Consider the following 18,129-nt stretch of genomic DNA (forward strand, 5'->3'; position numbering starts at 1 on the left):
TACAAGGCTATTATTTGAGCCAATGCTTCTGTTTGGTTTCATGTAATAGCTAATTCAGCTTGTTTTTGGTGCAGCTGTATTTTTCTTGTTCACCATCCCCATTGCTGTGTGCTATACTGCTCCCTTTGATTGAGCACGTGCTTTGCCACCATCTGGGTAAAGTGTGTTAAGAAATTAAAAGCCACTTGTAAATCTAAATAAATATGGGCTAAGAGTTAAAATATAAATAATAAAAAGAATATATCATGCCTAGTGCTACTTTCCATTAATGAAGATTTTATTATTATTATTATTATTATTATTGTAGATTTGAATTACCAGACAATGGAGAAAACAGGACATACCTAAAACAAATTAGACAAAATAAATTAAGACATTAAACATAGGGTAAGGAGTGCTTGCATTCTAATTGGAAGAGGGCACAGCTGAAACAAGAAGAGCAAGTGTGACTTAGATTAGAGATTGATACAGTTGTGAGGGTGCATTAGTGTGGGTAGTATAGATGGGAGTAGGGTAAGTAGGTATGTTTAAAGGTCCCATAATGTGGGTAATGTTCACAACTTATGTGACAATACTTTTTAACATTGTAGCATCCAGTTCTACTGTTTAAATGAAAATATAAAATAAAAGTTTAAAAAAATTTCTTCCTATCATGTCAGGGGGCTGATCCAGGAGCCACGTCCTGCAAACCTCCAGCAGCAAAAATTATACATCTTCGAGTTTGTTAGACTCTGCCCCTCGGTAAGCTAGTGCCAACCCTGCCTGATAGTTTTTGCTACCTCTGTGAGCGTAACACAAACTTGCCTGGCATCCTGGATCTCACCACCATAATCTTGTTTACAGCGGGTGACCCTGCTTGTGGTCTGGCTGTCAGTCCACCCCTCTTTGCAATACACAGGTGGCACAGCTATAAATTACCCGGTTTCTAGGTAATCTTGCCCACCCGGCACCAAAGATCCTGGACATCTCAGGCTTCCTGAGGACTAGTTGCCATCATTGCATCTATTGAAGTCCAATCCACAGCTAACAGCTCAGCCACTTTAGTGACATTATTATAAAACTCAATCCAGCCCTTCTGACACCCTTTCAACCTATGGGTCATATATCATACTGGGAGCCCATAGAAATTTGACTTCTGCAGCAGCTGAAAACTAGAATAGCAACATAATTTGCCAATATCCCTACATCTTCTACAGTACTCAGCCTATAAATATAAGATGAGCAACATCCACTCTCTTCACTTATATTTCAAACTTGAAGCTTCTCATATTAGGGAAGATTCACTTCAGCATTTATCAATCTGTACATTCTATATATACATTCACAATAGTAATACAACCAATTGAAAGAGAAAGAATTAGTACTTTTCAAATACCACCCTATGTAGAAGACTGAAATATCATAGTAATGATAATCAGTAAAAATTGTCCTTGTAATATTATATAGTGTTCACATCAATTCTGCATATCTTATTTTCTCTGACAAGTACAATAATTCCCAAAGACAGAAAAAATAACTCAAGCTGATATGTTAAGTTTTTATTTAAAGAACAAAACACCATAATTTATGCAAAAATCGCTAGATGCCGAGTCAAACACAGAAGAACCTCAACCCACTTTGGTCGACATCATGACAGAAGTTAGATATACCAACCAGAAAGAACTCCAACCCATCATCGAAGAATTTAAAACCAAAGTAGCCCGCAAAGATGACCTTGCAGGAATGCTCTGAACAACAATGAACTAAAATTTGGTCCAAATTAGATACCTTGAAATACCAAATGGAAATTCTAGAAAACTGTTCCAGATGCATCAATATAGATATTAAAACATCCCTGAAACAGTAACTGTAGAAAGAGTATGAATATACTTAGAAGGCCTATTTAGAACTCTCATTCTGAACTCTTATATTGAGGATCTACAACTCAAAAGATCTCATCTAGCATTCATACGAAATCCACATATAATCTACCTCCTCAAGATGTTGTTATCTAGTTCCATTATGTCAAAATCTAAAAAAAATAGTAATGGCTTCTAGAAACACTGGGACAATTTCTTACTACGGAATCAACTCCTTCGACCTTCCAAGACCCGGTTCCATCAATTTCAGATACAATCTCACTAATGCTAGCAAAATCCACAGAAATAACAAGATATGTTACCTCTTTTCCTTTACAACTGTTAGTATTGCAGGGATACAAACTCTGTTAAAACTCCATATAAAGGATGAAAACTTCTCTAGAAACTAGGCTTCACTTAAGAAACTACAGTCTCTTGTTATGTATTATGTGAGTTCTGCAAACCCCCAATAGCACTAGATTCTTGTTTAATTCTAATCTTATTAAACTACTATATATGAATGGCCACTGGCAGTTACTACAAATATAGAGATCTGTAGTCCTATACACCAAGTTGGAAAATTGCCTTCTTTAAATTAAACTATAAAATTTAATGTTATTTAACCACACACAGTATCTATATTGCACCATTTTTGGTCATTGTGTTTGTTGCTTTTCTTTTTTCATATATTTTCTTTGCTGTCTTATTATGTAATACACTTGGCACTTTGTTGTGCAGCTTTGGCCTCTCTCCTCTTCCCAGCCAGCCTCCACGCCACACCGTTCGGCCGACTCCTGCTGCTCCGAGCTCCTGCTGGTCAGTTGGGGGCCTGAAAACATACAGAACCAGGGACTAGTTTCACCCCTTTCGATCTCCCTGCAGCATCCGGATCAATTTTCTGGCAGTGGGCATGGATGGCACAAAGCTTCAGATAGCCCACGTGACGATGCCATCTTCCGCAATGGACTGGTGGGTCCCTCCCCAGAGCATGGATGCTCTCAAACAGTGGCCGAAGAGAGAGGTGAAACCTGCCACGGGCTATAGGTAGGTTCACTCTGTCTCCTCCAGGCTTCCACTGTAGCCAGCAACATAGGGGGGTCCTGACAACTATGAACCCCCACCATCATTACTCTGACAGCAGCTGCAACTTTTTAGCCCCCATCTGATAGTGGCCAGGCACTCTGTTGTGTCAAGATTTGCCACGCTACCCTCCAACAAATACTCTGCCACACAGTGATCATCCTTGCTGGACTCTGTTGAGTGAGACGCTCCTTCTATGGGGCTCCTTCCATCTGTGCTCAGAGGGAGGAGCACCCCATTGGAGCACATGCCCACACTCCAGACGAAAAGGGTTAGATATCCACTTTGCCTGGCACTACTTCAGCCTCATATAAGCCTTGATTTGGACTAATCTGTGCCATTCCCCTTGACCCCAGGTTTTTGCCTGGAATGTCGTGACGCTACCTCTTCTAAACTAAACACAGAGACCTCCACAACTATACACCCCACTTTTTTTTATCTTTGTGGTCATCTTTCTGAGCATACTATGCCTAAAAGGGGCAGGAAGACTGGTGGTTCGGACCTCTCTCAGAGCCTTTTTAGAAATTTGTCTTCAAATACGCAAAGACCCAAAGCGGCTCCTCTTACGGCTGAATTACATGATGTTGTGGATAGGACTGACCACCTCAAATCTAAAATGGATGAGGTTGTTTCCTCTCATCAGGACACGGTGGCTGACCTCCAGCGCCACCAACAAGATATGCTTTACCTGCAGAAACAGCAAGAAGACCTAAAAAACAAGACCCGGCATAACATGCTCATCAGAGGTATCCCAGAGGCGGTAGACCAACCTCTCCTCGATCAGTACCTAAAAAGACTCTTTGTCTGTTTAGCTCATGCTAACCACACGACACCCCGCGCCACATTCACCCTCTTTTCTGTTCTTCACTCAGCTTCTGTGACCCTGGTCTGGGGGGTAGTGCGGCCATCAACCTCCTGTATCTAGAACTAACGTGTTTCCCCGTATCCCTAGCCACGCCTCCGTAATGGGTATCTTACTCATGCCCAGACTTTCCCTGCCACCCCTTGCCTTTCCTGGCCGGCATCATGAACTAGACATGGCCCCATACACTGGTCCTATCCACCTCCCTGTCCTCCTTCTTTCCTTCTCCTCACCCATCCATTCTTTCTTTTATCTCTGCTGTTTTTTATCCACACTGGCACAATATTGATATTGTATTGTTTATTTGTTTTGTTACAACCTGTATGACCTTCACCAGGGGGAACTAAGGTGGCTCACTCTTCACCTTCTCATGGCATTTAGGATCTTCTCCTTGATCTTCAAAGGTTTGAACAGCCCACAAAAATACACAACACTTTTCCTCACACTCAAACAACAAAAGACTTTCCTTCAGGAGTCTCACTTTATCCATCACTTACACCTGGAACCGAAGTCTAGATTATACCCATCTACTGTCCATGCTTGTGATTCTCAACAGAAAAAACAGGGAATTGCTACCCTCTTTGCTTCCCGTATTACATTTGAGATGCTAACCTCCCATTCTAACACTGATGGTCAATTTTTAATTCTAGTGTGTAAACTCAACAACACCCAGTGTACTCTAGTTATCTTGTATGCCCTGAACCAAAACCAATGTCCCTTTTTCGCTGCACTTGACTCCTCACTCTCTCAGGTCCGCCAGGGAGAAGTGATTATGGCCAGGGATTTTAATGTTGTGGTAGATGGGACTGCTGCTAGATCGTCCACTCTGGGTTCCGCTGCTAGCAGCTCGGAGTCCTGTAAATATAAAGCTCTAACCAGATGACGCTACCCTGACCAAACTACTTAGGGTAATGTCTGACCTGAATCTCCTTCTCTCAGAATCCACTGCTGCAGGCTTAAAACAGACTTTTTACGATAAGGGGGACAAGGCAGATAGGATCTTGGCCTCTCGACTGAGAGCCAAAGCCTCCCAAGGTAAAGTCATGGCTCTGAAGTCTGCCTCAGGCTCCCTTATTTATAGCCCCGACCAGATAGGCTGCGAGTTTCATAGGTTTAACTCCACAATGTTCAAAATTCGAATACATCCCAGAATTGGTACTGAGGAAGAAGTAACTCGGAAGTAGGCTGCAGAAACCGAAACAAGTCTGTGAACACGAGGAACTCCATTGGACAATTTCCCCTTGAGCCCAATCTATTACAGGGTTATGAAGGCGCAGCCAGAGATGCCCCAGCATTAACAGTACAGACGGGCAATTGATAAGGTAGAAGGACAAAGTTTCTGAGTGAAGGGTTCCCACTGTAAAGTGTAACTGGGGTGTTTTGAACAAGACCTTGACACGTGGGAGTGGTCCTCCATCTAGACTACATACAGTAATAGCAGTACTGATACTCTGAAAGGAATCCCAGAAAATTTGGCAAATTAAATGTCCAAAAAGTTTCCATCAGCACCACTATCAATAAAGGCTGACATATCAACAGAATGAGCACCATAAGTGATATGTGCGGCAACCAAAACTGCATTTTTAGAGGAGATGATCTGCAGACCAGGTGAGCCTCCTCTTTATCTCCTGAGGCCAACTCTTTCCCGACTTCTTAGGAGAGGAACAAGAAAAATGTCCTTTGATGCCACAGTAAAGACACAGACCTTGGGTCTGTCTTCTGGGTTTTTTCTTCTGGCGAAAGACGGTAGGCTCCTAATTGCATTGTCATGAGCCACGGCGGTACTCACGGCTCACTTCCTGGTTCCCCTGGCGTCCCCGCCATCACCTTGACGACCGGGATATCACTTCCGCCCAGCACCCAAGTGTTGCTAAGGCAACGATCGGATGCTCCCTCAGCGCGGCATCCCGGCAGTATAGAGAGTCAGGCGTGCATGCGCGTTCTTCAGACCATTCATTAGATTCAGCCTGTGGGTTGAATTAGCAGGCATTAGCCTGCAAGTGTGCATGCCTGGGCCAAGCCCTGATTGGTTATCTGTATAGCAGGCAATTAGCCTGCAAATGTGCATAATCCAGGGGCAAGCCCTGATTGGTCCATCTGTGTACTTAAGGCAGGTCTGCAGCCTCACTGCCGGTTATAGCTTTCTGTTACCAGTTCTGCTGACCTGCTCTGCTCCTTGTTCCTGTCCTGTGGACATTCTGTTGGATTGCCTGTGTATGACCCCTTGCCTGGATTTGGACCCTGTCTGTGTTTCTTGTGACCCCGACTCCTGGCTTGTTTAAGGACTTTCCTGTTTGCTCGTGACCCTTGACCTCGGCTTGTTTATTGGATTCACTATCTGCTGCTGGCCCTCGACCCTTGCCTGGACTTCACTTTGCTTTCCTGGGTTCTTCCCAGCCGGTACCAACTTTATGACCCTCTGTTAGTCTGCGGCCAAGTCTGTCCCCACCACTAGGGGCTCCAGTGAACACCAGACTGGCAGAGCAGACTCCGGGTTCTGTTGTACCGGCTGGAGGGGTTCCTAACATGCATAGGCTCTTCAATGTCCATTGATGCAGGAACAAACACAGATAATGAACCAGAAGGTGCCTCTTTTTTCACCTTCCTCTCTTTGATCCTTCTGTCAATTTTGATAGCGAGCTGCAAAAGACTCTCCAGCGATGTTGGAGAAGGGTACTGTACCAAAGAGGCTTTGATCTGCTCCGACAAACCTAAACGGAATTGACTGTGCAATGCAGGATCGTTCCAGTCACTGTCAGTAGACCATCGCCTAAACTCGGCACAGTATTCCTCAGCAGAGCGGCGACCTTGCCTTAAGGCCCTAAGGTGAGCCTTGACTGAGGCCACCCGATCTGGGTCGTCATAAAGCAGGCCTAAAGCATTTAAGAATGCATCAACGGACTGTAATGAAGGACTTGCCGGAGCCAGATTGAATTCCCAGGACTGGGGGTCACCTTGAAGAAGGGATATAATAATACCTACCCCTTGCTGCTCTGAACCTGAAGAACGGGGTCTTAGATGGAAATAGAGCTTACAATTTTCTTTAAAATTGCAGAATAAAGCTCTCTTCTCAGAGAAACGGTCTGGCAGATTTAATTTAGGTTCTACAGCAGGTGCCAGGGAAACTTGCTTGGTCTGCGAAGTCCTAGAGGCCTTGTAACGACCTGCCTCCTGGACTTTTGGACTTTATTATTTGTATTTCTTTTATGTGTTGCTGCAGTACCTCTATTCACCAGAGGTGCTGATATTTTGCCTTACTTGGTTGTATCAGGGGTTAACCTGCCCTCATCTCATGCACCTGGGTGTGTTCCATATATACCTGTCTCTCCCAGCATTCAGGGCTGGTTATTGTTGTCCCATCCTGTTGTCATATCCTGATGTCACATCCTGTTATTACTTGTTCCTGCCTTCTGATATGCTTCTGGTTACTTGCTGCTTGGGATTTGTTCATATTACCTCCTGCTTCCTGCATCAGCTTTGCACATGGTATTTACTACAAGCTTGATTACCTGCTATTTGTACATTTCTGCAAATAAACACAGTGTTTTCACCATATTCGTGGCTCCTAGCTGTATTCCTGTATATAACCGTGACAGGCCTCCTCTTGTGCAGATAAGCGGGATGATAGTCCGTGGACCATCTGTGATAGGGTTTGGGTCACTCACCGGACCGTGAATGCCTCTGCGCTGGTGCGTGGTTCTCTATCCTTCCTGCCGGCGCCTATCCTGAGCCGCGGCCGTCCGCGGCGCAGCATCCATGAACTCTTATGACCTTGCTTTTAACCTAATTGGTGAATCCTGGGCAGAACTCCTAGTGCCCGTGACAGTAAGATCAGGCCATGACAGACCCAGGATCGGAACCAACAGCTAAAGAGATGCTGCAGTACCTGGTTACTCGGATTGAACAACAAGATGTTCAACAGCAACAGTTATTCCAATGTTGTCAGGCTCTAGCCTCCCGAGGAATCCCTGCGCAAAATGTAGCAGCTACTGTTGATCCTCCAGTACCTTCTTCTTCTTCCCCAGTGCCATCCCAGGTGTCTACCGTTTCCACGCTACACCTGCCTACTCCCTCTAAGTATGATGGAGACCCGAAAACCTGTAGGGATTTTCTTAACCAATGTTCCATTCATTTTGAACTTCAACCTCCCAACTTTTCTACTCATCGTTCCAAAGTGGCCTATCTCATCTCTTTGTTTTCTGGACAGGCTCTCGCATGGGCCTCCCCTCTGTGGGAAAGAAATGACCCTTTATTGGAAGATAGTTCCATGTTTATGTCTACGTTTCGAAGAATTTTTGACGAACCTGGTCGTGTTATCTCTGCGGCTTCCAGTATTCTCCGACTACGCCAAGGATCCCGGTCAGTAGCCCAGTATGTCATCCAATTTCGGATTCTTGCCTCCGAGCTCCAATGGAACACTGAGGCGCTGATAGTTGCCTTCTGGCAGGGTCTTGCCGACAAGATCAAAGACGCACTGACCTCACAAGAGTTACCCTCCTCCTTGGACGACTTGATTTCTCTATGCCACCGTGTAGACATGAGGTTTCGTGAGAGAGATTCCGAAAGAGTAACTTCTTCCAAAGCGCCTGTTCGCTCAGCATCTCACGTTCGTCATCTTCCACCTCCAGTAGAACCCATGGAGGTAGGACGTTCTAAACTAACATCTGAAGAGAGGGAGCGACAAGTGAAAAATAGACTCTGCATCTATTGCGCTGACTCTACTCACATGCTGAACTCATGCTCTAGAAGGTCGGGAAATGCCAGGCCCTAACCAGTTCTGGAGAGGTAAGGTTAGGGTCCCTGGAGTCCTCTCCATGTTCTACGAATGTGAAAGTTTGTGCTTTTGATGTCACCGTTTCCTTTGCTACCAAATCCTTTGTCTCTCAAGCACTTATAGATTCTGGAGCTGCTGGAAATTTTATCTCTAGTTTTCTAGTGAATCAATGGTCCCTACCAGTGATTCTTTTAAAAGCAGCTATCGCTGTCACCGCTATCGATGGTTCTCGCATAATTAATGATCTCATCACTCAATGTACGACTCCATTGTCCCTTCAAATCGGAGCCTTACACCAGGAGAACATTTCTTTGCTGGTCCTTCCTGTTACCACCAGTCCCATTGTACTTGGCCTTCCATGGCTTCAACTTCATTCTCCTCAGATTGACTGGAACACTCCTCAAGTCACTTCCTGGGGTCCGGATTGTCGTCATAGATGTCTGTCTCAAGTTGTTCCACTCAAAATAAATCAAGCTTCTATTACACCCTGTCCACTGGGTCTTCCTCCACAGTATGCTTCCTTCGCGGATGTGTTCGATAAAATCCAGTCTGAACGCCTTCCGCCCCATCGGGCGTGGGATTGTCCGATTGATTTCCAACCTGGCAAGAACCCTCCTAGGGGTCGTGTGTATCCTCTCTCGCTACCAGAGACCCAAGCAACATCTGATTATATCAAGGAGAATCTCCATCATGGTTTTATTCGACCTTCCACTTCTCCCGCTGGAGCGAAGTTCTTTTTTGTTAAGAAGAAAGATGGGTCACTACGACCCTGTATAGATTATCGTGGACTTAATGCCATTACCATTAAAAATCGGTACCCTATTCCGCTAATTACCGAGCTCTTTGACCGCATTAAGGGAGCCCGGATATTCACCAAACTTGATCCCCGAGGCGCTTATAACTTAATCCGGATCAAGTCCGGAGACGAATGGAAGACAGCTTTTAACACCAGGGATGGTCACTATGAATATCTAGTTATGCCCTTCGGGTTGTGTAACGCCCCAGTTGTCTTCCAGGGATTCGCGAATGAGATCTTCCGGGACTTGTTGTATGTTTGTGTCGTCGTCTACCTGGATGACATATTAATTTTCTCTCAGGATCTGCCCACTCATCATCATGTGGCAGAGGTCCTTTCCAGACTCCGGAGAAACTCATTATTCTGCAAGTTAGAGAAATGTTTCTTTGAGTTATCCCAGATTCCATTCTTGGGATATATTGTGTCCGGAGTAGGTCTAAAGATGGATCCGGAGAAGGTGAACGCTGTACTACGTTGGCCCCAGCCAACTACCCTCAGAGCAATCCAACGCTTTTTAGGGTTTGCAAACTACTACAGGCGCTTCATTCAAGGTTTTTCCTTCGTTGCTTCTCCTATAGTGGCTCTGACCCGTAAGGGCGCTAATAATAAACAATGGTCCTCCGAGGCCCTTCAAGCCTTTCACTTCCTCAAGAAGGCGTTCTCTACCGCTCCTGTTCTTCGACAGCCTGACGTGACCCTTCCTTTCTTTCTGGAAGTAGACGCCTCTAATGTTGGTCTAGGGGCCATTCTATCTCAAAGATCGGAGCAACAAAAATTCCATCCTTGTGCCTTCTACTCTCGAGGTCTTCTACCTGCGGAGAGAAACTATACCATCGGGGACAAGGAGTTGTTGGCCATAAAAGCAGCTTTAGAGGAGTGGAGATATCTGCTGGAGGTGGCTCGTCATCCTGTAACTATTTTTACTGACCACAAAAACCTGTTATATCTGCAGTCAGCTCAGTGTTTGAATCCTCGTCAAGCAAGATGGTCACTTTTCTTTTCTCATTTTGAACTTATCATAACCTTCAAACCAGCTTACAAGAATAGAAAAGCAGACGCCTTATCTCGGGCGTTTGTGGCGTCCTCTGACACTGAGGATAGTCCTAATCATCCCATATTGGATCCCAAATGTGTGACTCTGGCCACTTCTTCCACCAAGGTGCTACCATTTGGGAGAACTCTCGTGCCTCCATCTCTACGTAAAAAAATATTATCGTGGTATCATTCTTCCCGTTTTTCTGGTTGAACGTAAGACATTAGAAATCCTTTCTCGAATCTACTGGTGATCTTCTATGAGGAGAGATGTCAAAGAATTTGTGGCCGTGTGTGAGGTTTGTTCCCAGTTTAAAACCCCCCGCAGAACACCGGCGAGATTACTTCAAGCACTACCCATTCCTTCCAAACCATGGACCCATATTAGTATGGACTTTGTCACCGATCTTCCTCCTAGCAAAAGTTGCAATACCATCTGGGTAGTGGTGGATAGATTTTCGAAAATGGCACATTTTGTTCCTTTGACCGGATTACCTTCCTCATCTACTCTGGCTGACCATTTTATCAAGGAGATCTTTCGGATTCATGGATGTCCATCTGAGATTGTTTCGGATAGAGGAGTGCAGTTCGTCTCCAGATTCTGGCGAGCCCTTTACAAGACCTTGGGTATGCGATTGTCACTATCATCCTCCTACCATCCTCAATCAAATGGACAGACCGAGAGAGTCACCCAAGATCTTGAGACTTTCATAAGGATGTTCTCCTCAGCCAACCAAGACAATTGGGTAGATTTGCTTCCATGGGCTGAATTCGCCCATAACAATATGTATCACGAGTCATCTTCAAAAACTCCATTCTTTGTGGTATACGGTCACCATCCGTCTCTCCCAGAATTTCCTGCCCTCCCTCCCACCCAAGTTCCTGCAGTGGAGAGTTTATGTCAGAGTTTCAAAACTATCTGGTCTCAGGTTAAATCCTCCCTGAAGAAGACATCTGCCAGATACAAGTGTTTTGCTGATAAAAAGAGGCGAGCTATTCCACCACTTAAAGTTGGAGACCGCGTATGGCTTTCTACCAAAAATATTCGCCTGAAGGTTCCATCCATGAAGTTCTCTCCCTGTTTCATTGGTCCATATAAAATCACTCAGGTGATAAATCCGGTATGCTTTAAACTACTATTACCTAAGAACCTTCGTGTCTCCAACGCCTTCCATGTGTCATTACTCAAGCCTCTTATCATCAACTGTTTCTCTGTTCCTCCTTCAGCACCTCGGCCAGTACAAGTTCATCAAGAGGAGGAGTGTGAAATTACTCATATTCTGGATGCCAAAATTTTGCGAGGAGTTCTTCGCTTCCTAGTGCATTGGAAGGGCTTTGGTCCAGAGGAGCATTCTTGGATCCGTGCAGATGATCTCAACGCTCCAGCTCTTCTAAAAAAAATTTACTCCAAGTGTTCTGTGCCCACCTTTAAAAGGGGGGGTACTGTCACTCACTGGACTGTGAGTGCCTCTGCGCTGGTGCATGGTTCTCTTCCCTTCCTGCCGGCGCCTGTCCTGAGCCGCGGCCGTCCGCCATCTTGATGGACTGCGCATGCGCAGCATCCATGAACTCTTATGACCTTGCTTTTAACCTAATTGGTGAATCCTGGGCAGAACTCCTAGTGCCCGTGACAGTTTGGATCTGTCCTGCTAAGACTTGGGCTGGAGAGGGGTGCATCCCATTTTCATCCATGAATAATCTTCTCCATCAATTTCACTGACCGGTTATAATGTTAGGGTTCACGACCACCAAGATGAGCTTTTAGAACAGTTAGGGTAGAGATCTTCACCTTTAGCAGCCGTTTTTTCCGTAGAGCTTAATATGCTCACATGTACTCAGATGCCCCCAGGTCTTAAGCTCAGAGTAGTAAAAGCTCATTAAAGTTTACCGTAGTGCAGATGGAACTGGAGGCGCTAGCCCAGACTGGAGCGGGTGGTCAGTGGCACGCCGAGGTCAGGGTCCGAAGCAAACAGGCAAATCGATATCCAAGCAGAGGTCAGGGTCACAGGGGCAACAGCAAAGTCCAGAATACAGGCCAAAAGGTCAGGGAAACAGGCAAGGTCCAAGGTGCAGGCAAGGGTCACAACAGTAGAACAGGCAGACAGGAATCCAACAGCAGGTCAGCACAGCACAAGACTGGAAACGCTATAACCGGCAGGGAGTTCCAGTACTTCCTGCCTTAGGTATCCAGGGCAGCCAATGAGAACCAAGTGGCCCAGCATAGACTAATCAGGCTGATAATAAATTTCTCCCTAATACGCACACGCCCGGCTAATCGTCCCTCCGATTAGCCGGGCGAAATGGAAGCCAAGATTGGTACACAGGAATCAATCAGGAGAGCAGTCAGCAGGCAGAGGTTTGGTACACAGGGATCAATCAGGAGAATAGTCAGCAGGCAGAGGTTCGGTACACAGGTATCAATTAGGAGAGTGGTCAGTAGGTAGAGGTTCAGTACACAGGGATCAATCAGGCAAGCACCCAGAAGGGGAGAGACTGGAGCAGACACAAGGATCACCTCCAGGAGTCTGGAGCTGTCAACAAAGTTGCTCTGACACTGAACTAGTGTCAGAGCACTGGTAAAATACAAGAGCAGATTTGAAAATTCCACCCTAGCCAGCCGTCATGTGAGTCGATTCCCGGAAGTGCCGTGCAAGTGAGACAGCGCTGGAGCCAGGATAAGTAAGTCGCAACATCATGTTTCTGAAGTAGTCGGTGATCGTGTTGGAAGTTTTGCTATATTGTTAGGTTGGACAAGTATTTTCACCCTCAGTGTTGATGTCCCTAATTAATCTCCCACTTCTACAATTTGAATACTAAAGCTAGTATGTAGGTCTCTAATAAGTGTTTCATCACTGTCAGTAGTTACTCTGAGTGATGAAGAATAAGTTACCTTTAAAGGGACTTTTGTAAGTACGATGATAATTTGTTTCTGTAAGAAATTATGTTGTTTCATAAGGGATTATTTTTAATCAGATTTATGTTATTTTATGTGTAGAAAATAGAGAAAAAGGTCTGGGATTTTCAACTAAACTATATTTTCAGCCAAATCTTATTATGTGCTGTTCATATATAATGTAATTTTCTTTTTTCTTTGTTTCAAGCTGTAAAAACAGATGTAAGTTCAAAGGGAGGGGTAGGTATTCTGTAACTGTGTAGTGACTATATGCTAGTGGGACTACTTTCCCTTTTACATACCTGATTTCTACATAAATATGACTGTGGTCATTCTCACTTTCTAGAAGCATTTGATTACTTTTACAGCATCTATGTTGCCACAATTATGCAGTATGACTCTCTTTTCTGAAATGATCATGAAAGTATGTGATTCTGTTGCATATACTCATACTCACTTCAATCTGAAATGTAAGCAAACATGTTGGAGCACTAAAAAATTATTATTATTCTCGTTATTCATTAAAATTCATGTGATATTTTATTTTTATCTTTATTTCCCAAAGGAATTATTAATCATATGATGCAAACATTTGCTACCTTATTCAATTTAAATTCCACATGGGTGTTCTTGTTTGCCTTCCTTGTTTGGGCATCAAAGATTGTAAATGAAAATAGTTTTAAAATGCCAACATTTCCCGACTTTATTACAATTTGAAGTGCTGCTGTTATTTTCTCTTACTAATTTTCCTTAACATTATTATTATTATTATTATTAATAAATTAATTTTATTATTACTCTTTTTTAATTATAAAGAGTCCAAATAGTACTCAGTGCTATAGTTTGAAGGGATCATGATGTAAATAAATAATTATCTTATAGTCTAAAAAGTTTAGAGGTTTAGCTAACAATTGATACATAAGGTAGCGGAATAACATTTGCAGCTGGGAGTGGGGAAAAGTAAGGCAGAAGCATAATAAAAAAGCCATTGGTGGCTAGCATTTAAGTGTAGCTGCCAGTAGTGTTGAAAGATTGTAATGGGAAGAGAGAGCAGATGATACAGACATGAAACATTAACCTAACATAAAGTCTGATGTCTGATATTCTGTTTTTGCAATGTTCTATGTTCTTTCTCTTTACAGACCAACGGCCACAAATTGCTGCCATAAATATATTTTATCTGACATTTGCTGTATCCCACTCCCTGTAAACATACCTCAAACTGTAACTACCTACTGTCAGACGCCGTCCCTGTGCTATGTCCGCTGCACAGAGACGGACGTCTGCTTCTGTTGCTAGGCAACCGGGCGCACTTCCGGGTCGGCGGTCACGCGTTCCGTTGCCAGGCAACGGAACGCTTCCCAGAAATTCCGGCGGTGGTGTTTAGCGTCACCACCGCCAATGATTGGACTGTCTCCTGTATATAAGGGTCACTCTGGCACTTGGTGAGTGCCAGAGTATTAGGTCTCACCTAGCTCCAGCGTTCCTGTGTTACCTCTTGTGAATTACCCGGATTGTTCCTGACCATTCTTCCTCTGCCTTCCCTGTGTACCAAACCCGGCTTGTTGACAACTCTCTCTACGCTTCTGACACCTGACCCGGCTATCCCTGACTATGATATTGGATTCTCCTTGTGGCATATCCTGATTCTCCATTCGGATCCAGCCTGCCTGACACCGTTCCATCTTACAGCTTCACTGGTTACTCCCTCTGAGGACCGCGACCTGCGTGTCTCCCGCAGCTAAGACCATACTCCCTTGCGGGTGTTCCTGGTGAAGACCTGGGACACGTTAGACTCCACGCCTCTTTGGTGAGTAGTGCCAAAACCAGTAAGCAAATATCCTGAGTTGTGAGACGCTACAATTTCCTCAAAAGTGAAACAGGATTTTGCATCTAACCCCTAATATTTTATGAGAATAAGATTCCCTATCTTCTACCTCACTTTAAATTACCTTCTAACACGAGTAGTACTTGCCTAAGTACTGCTGCCCCTCTCTCCTATTATTTTCTTCACTTCTAACCACACTAGCACTTTCCTGGACACTACTGTCATACCCACTGCTTATCCTACTTGCACTGACCTGGCTGGCCGGTCCCCTTGACCTATCAACACAGCAGTGCTGCACCACAGTTTTAACTGTATTTGAAGGGTGGTGGAGAAAGCAAAATGTGAGTTAGGCTAAACAGACTAATACAAAACCAAAGATTAGATGGCCAACTGGTCCAGATTCCACTAAAACCAAGGTTATCATCCCTTAACTGAATGGCCGGCACTTAACCTAGTGTCAGAGAAATAAAGCCCCCTCTGGACTCACAATGCCATGTCCACACAAAAAGGTGAAGGGGTCCTCCGCACAAAGAGCCTCGAGCCAAAGTACATCAAAGAGGGAATTAACCTGCGGCCACTTAACCAAAGCATATTTTATAACCCGCTGACCACTTTCCTGCCAACTTTACCTAGTCTGTAAGGAGGGAGAAATGAAATTAGTAACAAGCATGTATCAAAACAAAACATAGACATTACAAAGGAGGGAGGCATTTTGTGGAGCAAAACTGGCAGAATATCCAAGTGAGTGGACCTATATAGGAAATATGAGGCACCTCCCCTACAAATCCCATTGGCTGCTGGAAAATGGCTAGACACAACTTTAACCCCTAATAGTTAAGTGCATTGTACACGCACACAAACAGTATGTGCACTTAAATTTAAGTGCTTTCAGCTATAGGGGCCTCTCTTGTCATTATAGATGGAGATGTTGAATGCTTTTAAATTGAAAGAATGGGTGAGGTAGTTTTCAGAAACGTAACAAAAGAAAATGAAAAAGATATCCTGCAAGTTTTAGACTTGACCTACAAATGTGCAAACATATCATGAAGGTTTATATGCTTAATTGTCTTGGGGATACATATAATTCAGAGTAGGCCATTTATCAAATCTTTATTAGCAAGATATTTTGATTTTGCAAGATAGATAAAAAAAGTTTTCCACCTTTAGGTGACTACAATGTATTCAGTTGTTTGTACAATTCTGCAAGTTCTACTAAATCATTGCTTTGTTTTTATGGTTTTGTTCTGTGCTTTTCAGTCATGCCATTGGATATGCTACAAAGCTTGTCTAGTGATACACTTGTGTCTCATGGCAGAGGGCACAGCAAAGCAGCACAAATAAATAGCTCCTAACTACATATTTAAATGATAAGAAATTAGAGATGTTCACTGACCCCCGTGTTTTGGTTTTGTTTTTGGTTTTGGATCTGGATTACCGTCGTGTTTTGGTTTTGTTTTTGGTTTTGGATCTGGATTACCGTCGTGTTTTGGTTTTGGTTTTGCTATTTTGTTGGAAAATCAATGTTTTTGGGCATAAAATAACCAAATTTAGTGCTCCACCTGTTTCTTGGATAAGTAACGTAATTGGAAATCTAATAAATTATCAAAAAAACAGTTTAATTCCTGGTAGGTAGGCCTTCATTAATTCTACACAGAAACCAAATTGTCTTCCTCTCCATCTATGCATATTGGCAATGCAGCCATCGTCTTTGGGTGTATATTACACCCTACACTTATAGTTAAATATCTAAAGAAATGGACCAAGGCTGTTTGGTTTCTGTCTCTATAGCCCCCCCCCCCTGCCCTCCACTTGTAGTTGAATAGAAAAAAAGCAGCCTGAAAAGACTGAACAATCTAAAAAATAAATGGACCAAGGTAGCGTGGCTGCTGTCTGTGCCCCCCCTGCCCTCCACTTGTAGTTGAATAGAAAAAAAGCAGCCTGGATAGACTGAACAATATAAAAAATAAATGGACCAAGGTAGTTTGGTGGCTGTCTATGACCCCCGACCTCCACTTGTAGTTGAATAGAAAAAAAGCAGCCTGCATAGACTGTAGAGTTAGAATATTAAAAGAAATGGACAAAGGCAGTTTGGTATCTGTCTGCATCATAATCATCAACATCATCATTAGCGCCCTCGTCGCCTACACAAATCTCCCCCTCATCCTCTTCTAATTCCGAATTGGCATCCTCAATTTGTGTATCACCGGCTACACTCGGGCTTTTCAGGCACACATCAGCAGAACTGCTGAAAGGGCCCTTATTTATGTGTACACTAACAGAATGCTCACGATTAGACATACCACTGTTGGATGGACTCTCCACAGGGATTGGCCTTAGTGTTTTCTTGCAGCTCGGCTTTCACACGTAACAGTAGTTGTGCACCACTTTTGGAATTCAAATTACTTGGTCTTGCAAATTCTTTAGACAAGCCTGCTTGTCTTCCTCTTCATCAATGACTCTTAGCAATTGAGAACTCGTCTTTGGGTGTATATTACACCCAAACCTTATGAGTGCAAATTAGTAAAAATACAGTTTAATCCCTGATAGGCCCTCCACCATCCTTTGCATGTTAATAGTAGGATTGGTTGGAGTTATGGTCAAGGTCACACATTTTTTTAAAAAATCTTTCAAAGCAGCCCAGATGTTAAACTGTTGTGCTCTGCCCATTGCGTCATCCCTGCTTGTGTTTGGAAAGTGCATATTGGTGCCAGAACCTCACGTGCCAGAACTGCTGTCACTAGTGCCACAGTGCTGCATGACTTACACAATCAACCGCATCCTCATCGTCGGATACCCAAATCTCCCCCACATCCTCTTCTAAAGACAAAGTGTCATACTCACTTGGTGTATCACCAGCTACACTCGGGCTGTTCAGGCACACATCAGCAGAACTGCTTAAAGGTCCCTTCTTTATGGGTACACTAACAGAATGCTCACGATTAGACATCCCACTGTTGGACGGACTCTCCACAGGGATTGGTGTCATTTCTGATTCAGAGCAAACATTATCCTCTAATGCCTTACTG

This window comes from Mixophyes fleayi, chromosome 9 (genome assembly GCF_038048845.1).
Source record: "Mixophyes fleayi isolate aMixFle1 chromosome 9, aMixFle1.hap1, whole genome shotgun sequence".
NCBI classification, from domain to species: Eukaryota; Metazoa; Chordata; class Amphibia; order Anura; family Limnodynastidae; genus Mixophyes; species Mixophyes fleayi.